The following is a 9932-nucleotide window of genomic DNA, read 5'->3' as shown; positions in this document are numbered from 1 at the left end:
CACCCCCGAGGGGTCCCAGAATGCGAGAGGGCACAGGCCAGGCTGAGGGACCCCCTACCCTCGAGTGCAAAAATTTCTGCACCAGGCCTCTAGTGTTACTGTAAATGTCTAAAAGCAGTCATTGAAAAACCTTTCTTATTTTCTTGCTCTCACACTCAGTTTCTCATAATGTCACACACAATTATACATGCCCTTTGGAATTCATGGGGAGAAAAATTGAATTTCATACAATAAAACTTAAAGTTGCTTTAAAATAACAGCACAATTACATGCCAGTATTGTAAGATATTTAAAGAATCAAATTCCTTTATAACTAATGAACATTTGCAGATTTTGAAAAGACATGTCCCTCAGAAACAAAATAAAGGACAGCATTTAGAATATGCAAACTGAGGTATAGGCAAGCATTTAAAATGAAAGAAAACAAAAATCTCAATATTTTTAGAAAATCCTTATTATTGAAGTCTTTATGTTAAAACTGGGCCAATCCATCATTCAGAAGCCTACTTGAGTGCATACTATCTGCCCAGTGTGAGAGCAGCAGAATTAGATAGCTCTGACTTTTTGATTGCTTGGTCTGATTTTCTGTCACTTGTCTTTCAGGCTCCCCTAGATAGAGAAGTAGCAGGGTCCCCTGGAAGTAGCAGGGTCTGTACCTTCTGGGAAATTTTAATGAGACCTAGCAGTTCAGACTGACAGCCTACAATCACAGCTGATTTTTATTGGATTTCTTTTAGAATGAGTATTGGTCTTTTTTTTTATAAGTCCTTTATCTTAATTTTTACATATTTTATTTTTATATATTTTACATAAAAAGTATTAAAACCTTGAGTTTTAGGTGAATGATTGTAGTAGACTCTGACCTCCATTGATAGTATAAAGTTATTACTTTGTGGTTTTAGAACAATTTTTCTGAAATTGAAATTCAAGCTTAAAAATTGTGTTCACCTTCAAAATACTAATAGGGAAAATCTAAAATAATATCCAAAATTTTACTTACAATTGTTCTTTTCCAGTTTTCATCCTTTCATTTCTTCAGTGTTAACCTTGAAATTTAGAAGTCTTTTTTTTTATAAGATTTTTTCTTTAGTTGTATTTCTTCTCTAATCACCTTATTTTATCTAATTTATCTTATACTAAATTCTTCACTCTTATCTGGTTGTTTTGCCACAAAACTAGGTTATTTTTAATTTTTTGATATTATTAATGCTTATTTAATATATCATTACCCTACCATATAGTTTTGAGAAACAATTCAGGATTCAGATCAAGATAATGCAATTGTCATGCACACAATAAAAATCCCTTGTAGTTAATTCTAAAGTGGCTCTCCAGTTCAAATGCCTTAAATTTTAAACTTTGTGATCAATAATATAAAGAAAAGGTATCATATTGAAAGACATTAGAAGGTTGAGATTTGTGCTACATATTAAAAAAATAGAGGCATAATCTTTAACTATACTTCTTAGGAGGAAAGGATCTAGATTTTGTGGCAGCTGAAGATTATACAATGTGGGTATACTTTGAAAAAAAGAAAAGTATATTAGTAATACAAAATGTGGGGGCCCTCCCAAGGCTTTGGAAAGCCACCATGCTAATTAGAGACCCAACAGCTTAACCTTTACATGATTCATGATATATCTGATTCTGCTCTTGGATGAAATTTCTAGTAAGGATAATTTTAGATAGACTGTATTGTCTGTATGCTTGGCATTGCCTAATATATCTAATTGATGAGAAAGAAATCTCATACTAAAATACATGACATACTGAGACTTCTTAAAATTAATCTAAAACCATAAATTGTGGTGAACTTAGGCATTATATTACATTTACAGGTGGTAAAATTGGGAGACTAGGGAAAGCTGAGGTAGTAGAAATGAGGTAAGAAGTGGAGAGTAGGATTGTAATGGGAAGAGAAGATAATGCATCAAGAGACAAAACTCCACAGAAAAATAATGGGGGTTTTATATAAAGTGTGTAAATAATTTTAGGACCTACTTAATTGATAATAAAAATAACCTTTATATAAAGGAGGCATAAACTCCCAAATGCAAAACTGGTAGCAAAAGCACTGTCATTTTTAAACACAAAAATAATATGTTAAATGGCTGAGATTTAATGAGAAACCATTCACTTTATTATCAGATGTGAGTCTTGAGGGAAAACTGAAGAATATATTTTATGGGTCTTTTCCTTGGCCTATATTTGACCTGCTTTTTTTTTTAATTCAAATGTCACACTTTTTTTTCATCCCTTGAAATGACAGATTCATCTTTTAATGACTTAATCCGAGGGGTAGTAATTCTACATAGAAGCATAAGTCCATGAAGATAGAATAAATCAAGAAAAGAGAGACTTATAAAAAAGAAATGATTGGTATTATAAAACTGATTCAGAAAAGTGTGAGTGTATCAAAGGGGCAAATAATTCTGTACCATGTTACGCAGTGAAGTGAAGTAACCATATTATAAATATGATTACACTTCTTGAGATAACATTGACTTGATTGTAAACTGACTTGAATATTATATTATCATTAGAAAAGCATTTTAAATTAAAATGTATAAGAACTAGGGTTGTGAATAGACTGGTTGAGAATCTTAAATTCTTAAGCCAAAATAAATTATTGTGTGCTTCTAAGAAAGTTTTAAACAATCATAATGCCCGAGTCAAAACAATAGATTAAAACAACAGATGGGCAATTTATTTCACAGATCGTATGGCTACCAATCACAAGCACCCACCTGGAAAACTACGGTGCATTGATGTGATGCGACAACTAAATTATTTGTTTTATAGTCGAATGGTGAACTTTTACTTTTGATTGGAATTAAGAAAAACATACAAAATACTGTAATGAAATAATTAAAATTGGTTCATAAAGCCAAAATTTTTAAAAGCTACTAGAAATTTGTCAGTTTCTACTTATAGGGAAATATTCATTTAAGTTACCTATTGTGAAATATTTTAGTAGAAGTATTATATGTTTATACACCAATGGTTTACTTAGGATAGCTATCATAGAAACCTATGTTACATATAAAGGCAAGTATGAAATATGTCAGTAGTATTTTACAACTACACTGTTCATTAATGAATGTAGTTATATAAAATTAGATGGGACTCTTTGCCCATGTTTTCAGCCCAATTTAGGAAATAGAATATTTTCCTTTGACTTTTGAACCTCCTGTTAAATTGATAAAAAGAGATGAAAATTGTTTTGTTAAATATGTTAAATTATTATACTAATGTAAAATACAAATAGAGCAGATTTATAACAAAGAGATTATTTTAAATGTCCAGGTTATTTCAATAGTTACAGATTCTTGTATTATTACCTTTCAAAAAAATAAATAAGAAGAAACAAACAGCTTTGAAACGCATGTTGTTCCAGTTAAATTTCTTACATATTATAGATGTGTAAACTTTGAGTAGTACTTGAACAGCAATTTAGTTTGGGATGGAAAGCATAGAATAGTGGCCTAATACAGAATTGGACCAACACTTTAGTCCCAATGCTGTTACAGGTGAACACCCAGGGGAGGTAATGGCCTTGCAAGCCTATGGTGTTTTGTGTGATTTTTCCTACAATATGCCAGTGGCCTGTATGGTCTTATTTTAGGGTCTATAAGTATTTCTTATTCCTAAAATTTTATATTTTTGTGTAATGGAAACCTAACAGTTAATGAAAAGGTAAGAATAGTATCAGGAGTCAAAAGAATACCAATGATTTAGTAGGATGCTTTAGGAACATAGGCCAAGTATCAGAGATAATATTCCACATATCCTGCAGGTGGCCCAAGATACTTTGCACACAGAAAGCCTAAACCTTTACTCTGCGAGTAAAGACTTTATAAAGAAATAGGGAGTTGTAATCCTTTCCAATCATTCCAGAAACAACAAATTAAAAAATACAAATAGAAAAATATAAATTGAGTAAGGATTTGTTTTATACATACTATCACCTTCAAGGTCCCTTCTCTTCTCTCTCCCTCTACACACACACACACACACACAGAGCTATTGCTAAAATTGCCTTCTCTGCTAGTGACAGGTTAGGCTCAGGGGAATTTGTATGCATTTTGATGTGTTTCTTTCAGCCCTCATTTTCAAAGGAATAAAGGGACAGCTTCTTCCTCTAGTGATAATTCAGGTTATAGATATGATTGACTCCTTAGTTACATATGCTATGATAATAATATACAGTATAATGATTGGAATCCAATAAGTTTCTTAAAGAATATGTAAGCAACAAGACCAAACCACCAACTTACAAAGTAATTTTGCGAAGTAAACTCAGTGTCTCTGTGTGTATTGGTATTTACTGTTGCAAAGTTAATTATGAAATCCCCTATTTGGTGAGAAGATTGGAGGAGGGACCCCAGAAGTTTTTAAAAATATATATACATATGGTAACCTTTAAAAATAAAGGCTAAAAATAATAAATTGACAAAAAAATTGTACTAAAAGAGATATACCTGTGATGGGAATGTTCATATTCAGTGGGTAAGTGGTAAAATTTAAGTGCTACAAAACTCTAGGGAGATGATTAGTTCAGGAAACAGAAAATAAGAGTATCCATGTTTTTGCCCACATGGGGCATAATTTCATACAAGGGCCTAATCTGGAGGTAATTCCTTGTGATAACTGGGAACAGAATTTGATGATTTCTACTATCACTGTCAGGAAGCAAAAGCAGGGGAATTTTACTTGCCCCAAATAATGTGTAACACATCTACAGTGGAGATATGCAGGGCTATACCTAGAAAAAAGTGAAAATATTTAAGTAGGTATTATTAAAATATAATAGGAGGCTGCAAATCTCTGTAGAAATACCAATTTATTCTGGCTAATAAATACTGAACTCTGAGCTATATAGAAACAGGGCTTGAGGAATTCTGACAGAAAGTAATAATAAAATGATCCCAGGGTAGGAAGCTCATGCGAGCATAAGCAGCCAGGAATATCAGAAGGAATTAACAAAGAGAAGAAAAACAGGTGAAATCCAACAAACCGTTACTTTGTCCCCTCTTGTGACTGACATTTGGAGTTATTCGGCAAGTAGGGAATTGGAAATCATTATTAGTGCACCTACTGCTTATCAGATTGTTTTTTATTAGTTTCGGTAAGTTTTAGAGTACTCTATTCATAATGAATTCATCCTTCTTTTCAGCTTTTTTTCTTGTCCTGGTACAGAAAAAATCAGCCCCTGACCATTGAGAGCAGGTCTGGATCTGTCAGCTCCCAGGATTTTATTTTGCTGACTCAGTCCTGGCGCTCACAGCTAGACTGTGATGTGTTGCCGATGAACATAAACTATTTCACAGAACACTGACATCAGACAAGGCTATTGTATGACTGTGATTGATCTAGATAAAAACAAGCCCATCTGTAATCAAGTTGGAGCACAAACAGAAACCAGAACTTTGTCCAAACCACAGATATGCCAAGTAACCCCTGAGCTATTCTGAGTGACTCCTGCTTCCTGAGAAATTATTTCTTTAACAGAGTTTTATTTTCCTTCCTTCTAGATGCATAATTGTTATAGTCACCTTTCACCAACACCAGAGAGGTGTCACTGGACAGCCCCCTGAGTTAGTGGGAGAGGGCTATGCCAAACCCCTTTCCTTGTCTTCCCATATAAATACATTTATATGAGGGACTTGGTGCTGTGAAAAGCCAATTTACTAAAGCAATTAAAGCATGCACCTTTATTAAAGAAGCAACGCAAGCAAACCTATACATCTCAGCTAATCTGAAGAGCAGGTTGGGTGGGAGTCGGGGGCGTTAGAGACGCTCGTATCTATAGGCTTCAAAATTCCTCTGCTGACTGTTTTGGCACACACTAACTCTCAAGGTCCCTTTTTACTTTTTTTGTCGTCTTCCAGGAAATCATGAGAAGCAACTTTGTCTTGCCAAGCCTTGAACTGCTGGCTTCTTTGCTTAGGGAGTAAGACTGCACTTTTTTCCTTTTTGCAGTTTTACTCTCTAAGCATTCTGCATTCTCCCCTCTCTTTCTGCATTCTTTCATTAGGGAGGATTTTTAACTGTTTGTTCTCCTGTTCTTGGCTGGGGAAGGTAATGGTTATTATTTACAAGTTGGCTGCCAATTGCTCACACTGTCTGGCCTTGTTTTAAGTTTCCTTCTCAGTTTCCTTTTCCTCCTGCCCTGGAATCCTGTAACATATTGATATACTACTGCTTCTTCCTGACCAGATAGAATCATAACAAAGACTCTTTTCCTTGACCTCACTCCTAAAACATATAACGCAAACCCAAATCCTAGAAGTTCTTTCTAACATTGCACCCTCTTTCCCCACAATGTGAGGTCACCATTGTATGGTTCAATACACCAACTTAAGTGAATATTTAGTGGTATTTGGCTAGAGGGCATTGACAGACATCATAAAGAGAAAGCCATTATAAGTTTCCCTTCCCCGTCCCCCTGATGTCATAGAAAATACAGAATAATTTGCTTACTCATTATAGTCAAGATTCTGGTGCTTGAGAGTGGCTTACCTAGTTATCTATTAATTCATGGATGCATGTTTCTTAATGATTAATAGGCCTAAACTATAGTGCTGATGTGCAGATATTTGTAATTCGTTGACTCCCTGCATTCCTCATATATGAATGTATACTATTCCAAGTAAAACCTTACTATGTTCTTAAATAAATAATAGTCACTAATTTTTACAAAAAGATTCCAAAAAAATTGATGCTTTTGAAAAATAAAGGAAACTAATACAGTAAGTTCTGATGTAATGCATTTTTTTTTTTTGCCCCAAAAATGGCTCACCAAAAAATTTAAGAGAGCCTGTGTATGATTCCTGCCCATGCATTTTAATGACTTAGTTTTGGTAACCTATTTTCAAAGTCTGTGCAGAGCATTTGAGACACTGTGATTTGTCCCTTTCACACCCACTTGTCAGGTTATTTTTTATTCCACAGATTATTTAAAATTTCACATTTGTACACCTTTAGAGAGGAAGTGAAGCATAGAAATACAACATGGCTTCACAGGTTGGGCATGTACGCTGGAGTAAGACTGCCAGGCTTAGAATGCTCCATCTATCATGTAACCTCGTCAAAATTATTTTTCATCTATATATCCAATTAAGAGATATGTTAATTAAATTTTAATATCAACTGCAGCTATAAACTATAAAATACACAGGAATAAATTTAAGAAGAATCCATAAAATATTTCAGAGGAAAACACTTAAACTTTACATAAAGACAGTAATTGCATATGAATTCATAGAGACACAAAGACAGAAAATGTTAATAATATAAAGACACCACACTCTACAAAATAATGCCAGCCAGGACTGATTGGATATATGGTTGTATAGATATGTTTAAATGTATTAATAATAAATTATAGAATTAGAGACTTTTTATTGAGTAATATGTTAAATTTATATTATATTCCAAAAATATGGGGCTAATATGAAGGAGCAATACTGGGTGGAGGCAGATTTTATAGGTTATTATTTAATTAATTTCATATGGTATTCATACTAAACATATCTATCGAGCAGCTTTTCAATGTGCAATTAATTGCATGCAATTGCATAAAAGTTCGTGGATCACCTATTATGTTCTGGCCCAGATGTCGGCAAACTGCAGCTGGCGAGCCACATGCGGCTCTTTGGCCCCTTGAGTGTGGCTCTTCCAAAAAATACCACAAACTACCACGTGTGGGCGCACATGTACAGTATGATTGAAACTTTGTGGCCCATGCACAGAAGTCAGTATTTTTTGGAAGAGTCACACTCAAGAAGCCAAAGAGCTGCATGTGTGGCTCACGAGCCGCAGTTTGCTGACCACTGTTCTGGCTCAATATAGTTTCATAAGAGGATTTTTCTTCCTCAAAAGGTTTAGTGTATTAAATTCCATCAGTGAAAAAATTGCAAACAAGTGACTACTTTCTTAGAATTATATATTATACTAGAGGCCCGGTGCACAAAAATTTGTGCACCCCGGGGGGGTACCTCAGCCCGACCTGTGCCCTCTCGCAGTCTGAGACCCCTCGGGGGATGTCCACCTGCTGGCTTAGGTCTGCTCCCTGGGGGATTGGGCCTAAGCTGGCAATCAGACATCCCTCTGGCAGCCCTCGGGGGATGTCCACTTGCCAACGGGGAGCAGGCCTAAGCTGCAGTCGGACATCTTTAGTGCTGCTGAGTAGGCGGGAGAGACTCCCACCACCACCGCTGTGCTGGCAGCCATTAGCCTGGCTTGTGGCTGAGCAGAGCTCCCCCTGTGGGAGTGCACTGACCACCAGGAGGCAACTCCTGCATTGAGCATCAGGAGTGGTCAGTGTGTGTCATAGTGACCAGTCATTACCAGTTGTTCTGCTGTTAGGGTCAGTTTGCATATTACCCTTTTACTACATAAGATAGAGGCCTGGTGCATGGGTGGGAGCCTGGTGGTTTGCCCTGAAGGGTGTCCCGGATCAGGTGGGTGTCCTGCTGGGGTGCCTGGCCAGCCTGGGTGAGGGGCTGATGGCTGTTTTCAGGCTGGCCACACCCCCTTTAGGGTGGGAGTCCCCACTGAGGTGCCTGGCCAGTCTGGGTGAGGGACTGAGGGCCATTTTCAGATTGGCCAAGCTCCCTGGCGACAGAAGCTCCCAGCCTTCCCTTTTTTTCTTTTTAATTCTGGGATTTATTTACCTCCTATAATTGAAACTTTGTTGCCCTTAGTGGAGCTCAGAGCTGTCTGTGGCAGGCTGGAAGCTTGGCTTCCGCCATCACTGGAGCAACCAAGACTCCTGCTTGCTCCAGCTCCATGGCCATGCTGGCGGAAAGCAGGTATCTGATGTTTATTTATCTTCTATGATTGAAACTTTGTTGCCTTCAGTGGAGCTCAGAGGTGGCCTCGGCAGGCGGGAAGGTTGGCTTCCTTCATCACTAGAGCAACCAACCTCCTGCTCGCTCCAGCTCCGTGGCTTCCGGTCTCCATCTTGGTTGGGTTAATTTGCATATAGTCACTCTGAATTGCTGGTGGGCATGGCTTAAGGCATAGCCAAGGTACAGTCAATTTGCATGTTTGTGTTTTATTAGATTAGATTGCTGCACAGTGGAGGACATCACTACATACTAGGGGTAGGCAAACTTTTCCCCTACCAGATAGTAAATATTTTAGCTTTGTGGGCCATGAGATCTCTGATTCAACTTTATTCTGCTCTTTTACTCTGAAAGAAACCCTGGCTAACATATAAATGAGTAACATGCTGTATTTCAATGATGCTTTTTTAGAAAAATAAGCAGTGGGAAGGACTTGGCCTGCAGGACATAGTTTACCAAATCTAGTAAGAGAATATAAAAAGTTTTAGGGATTTGCAGCTGCTACTACTTAAACCTAACTTTTGGAAAAATACATTTTACTTCTTTACAAGTTAGAATACTCTTTTAGATTCTTTAAAATAAGAGTAGACTATAGCTTTTATCCTTCTCAATTTAACAATGATATCTTCACATCCCAAACACAATGTATGTTAATAAATACAACTCTAGGGTAAAGAGTCATTCAAAATTTTAAGTTTATCAATATTATTTTTGTCTGTATTGCTGCAACTTTTCCAAAGATAAGAAAGGAAGCTCCAATCTCCAGTTTATGAACAAGATAAAAATGACTCATTACTATGTACTCTGATATAAATATGAAAACAAAATCTGTGGTATATAAAGTAACTTGTTATAAGACATTTTGTGATATTATATGTTTAAAGGAGAGGAAAGAAATGGTATTCATATACAAAGTGAATCCTTCATAATTGCTTGGGAAAAGGCTTATGATAAAAAACAAAACAAAACATAAAAAAACAAAACACTTTACCTATAGTGATGTAAGATATATTAGATCAAAGGCATTAAGAAATTACTTGTTTTTATTGAATAAACATTTTGTGAGCTTTAATGAAAATA

The 9932-nt window shown here is 36.0% G+C and overlaps 1 long non-coding RNA gene across 1 annotated transcript; it reads right to left on the bottom strand.

The window, feature by feature from the left end:
- Nucleotides 1-8654: 8654 nt before the first annotated feature.
- Nucleotides 8655-8962, bottom strand: LOC107181576. Its single transcript, XR_001512235.1, has 2 exons — nucleotides 8852-8962; nucleotides 8655-8693 (listed from the first exon to the last, which is right to left on the bottom strand). It is a non-coding gene; the product is annotated as an uncharacterized LOC107181576 (long non-coding RNA).
- Between the last annotated feature and the right edge of the window lie 970 nt (nucleotides 8963-9932).

This window comes from Myotis davidii, unplaced genomic scaffold, assembly GCF_000327345.1.
Source record: "Myotis davidii unplaced genomic scaffold, ASM32734v1 scaffold269, whole genome shotgun sequence".
Taxonomy (NCBI): domain Eukaryota; kingdom Metazoa; phylum Chordata; class Mammalia; order Chiroptera; family Vespertilionidae; genus Myotis; species Myotis davidii.
This window is presented reverse-complemented; position numbering and strand designations above follow the sequence as displayed.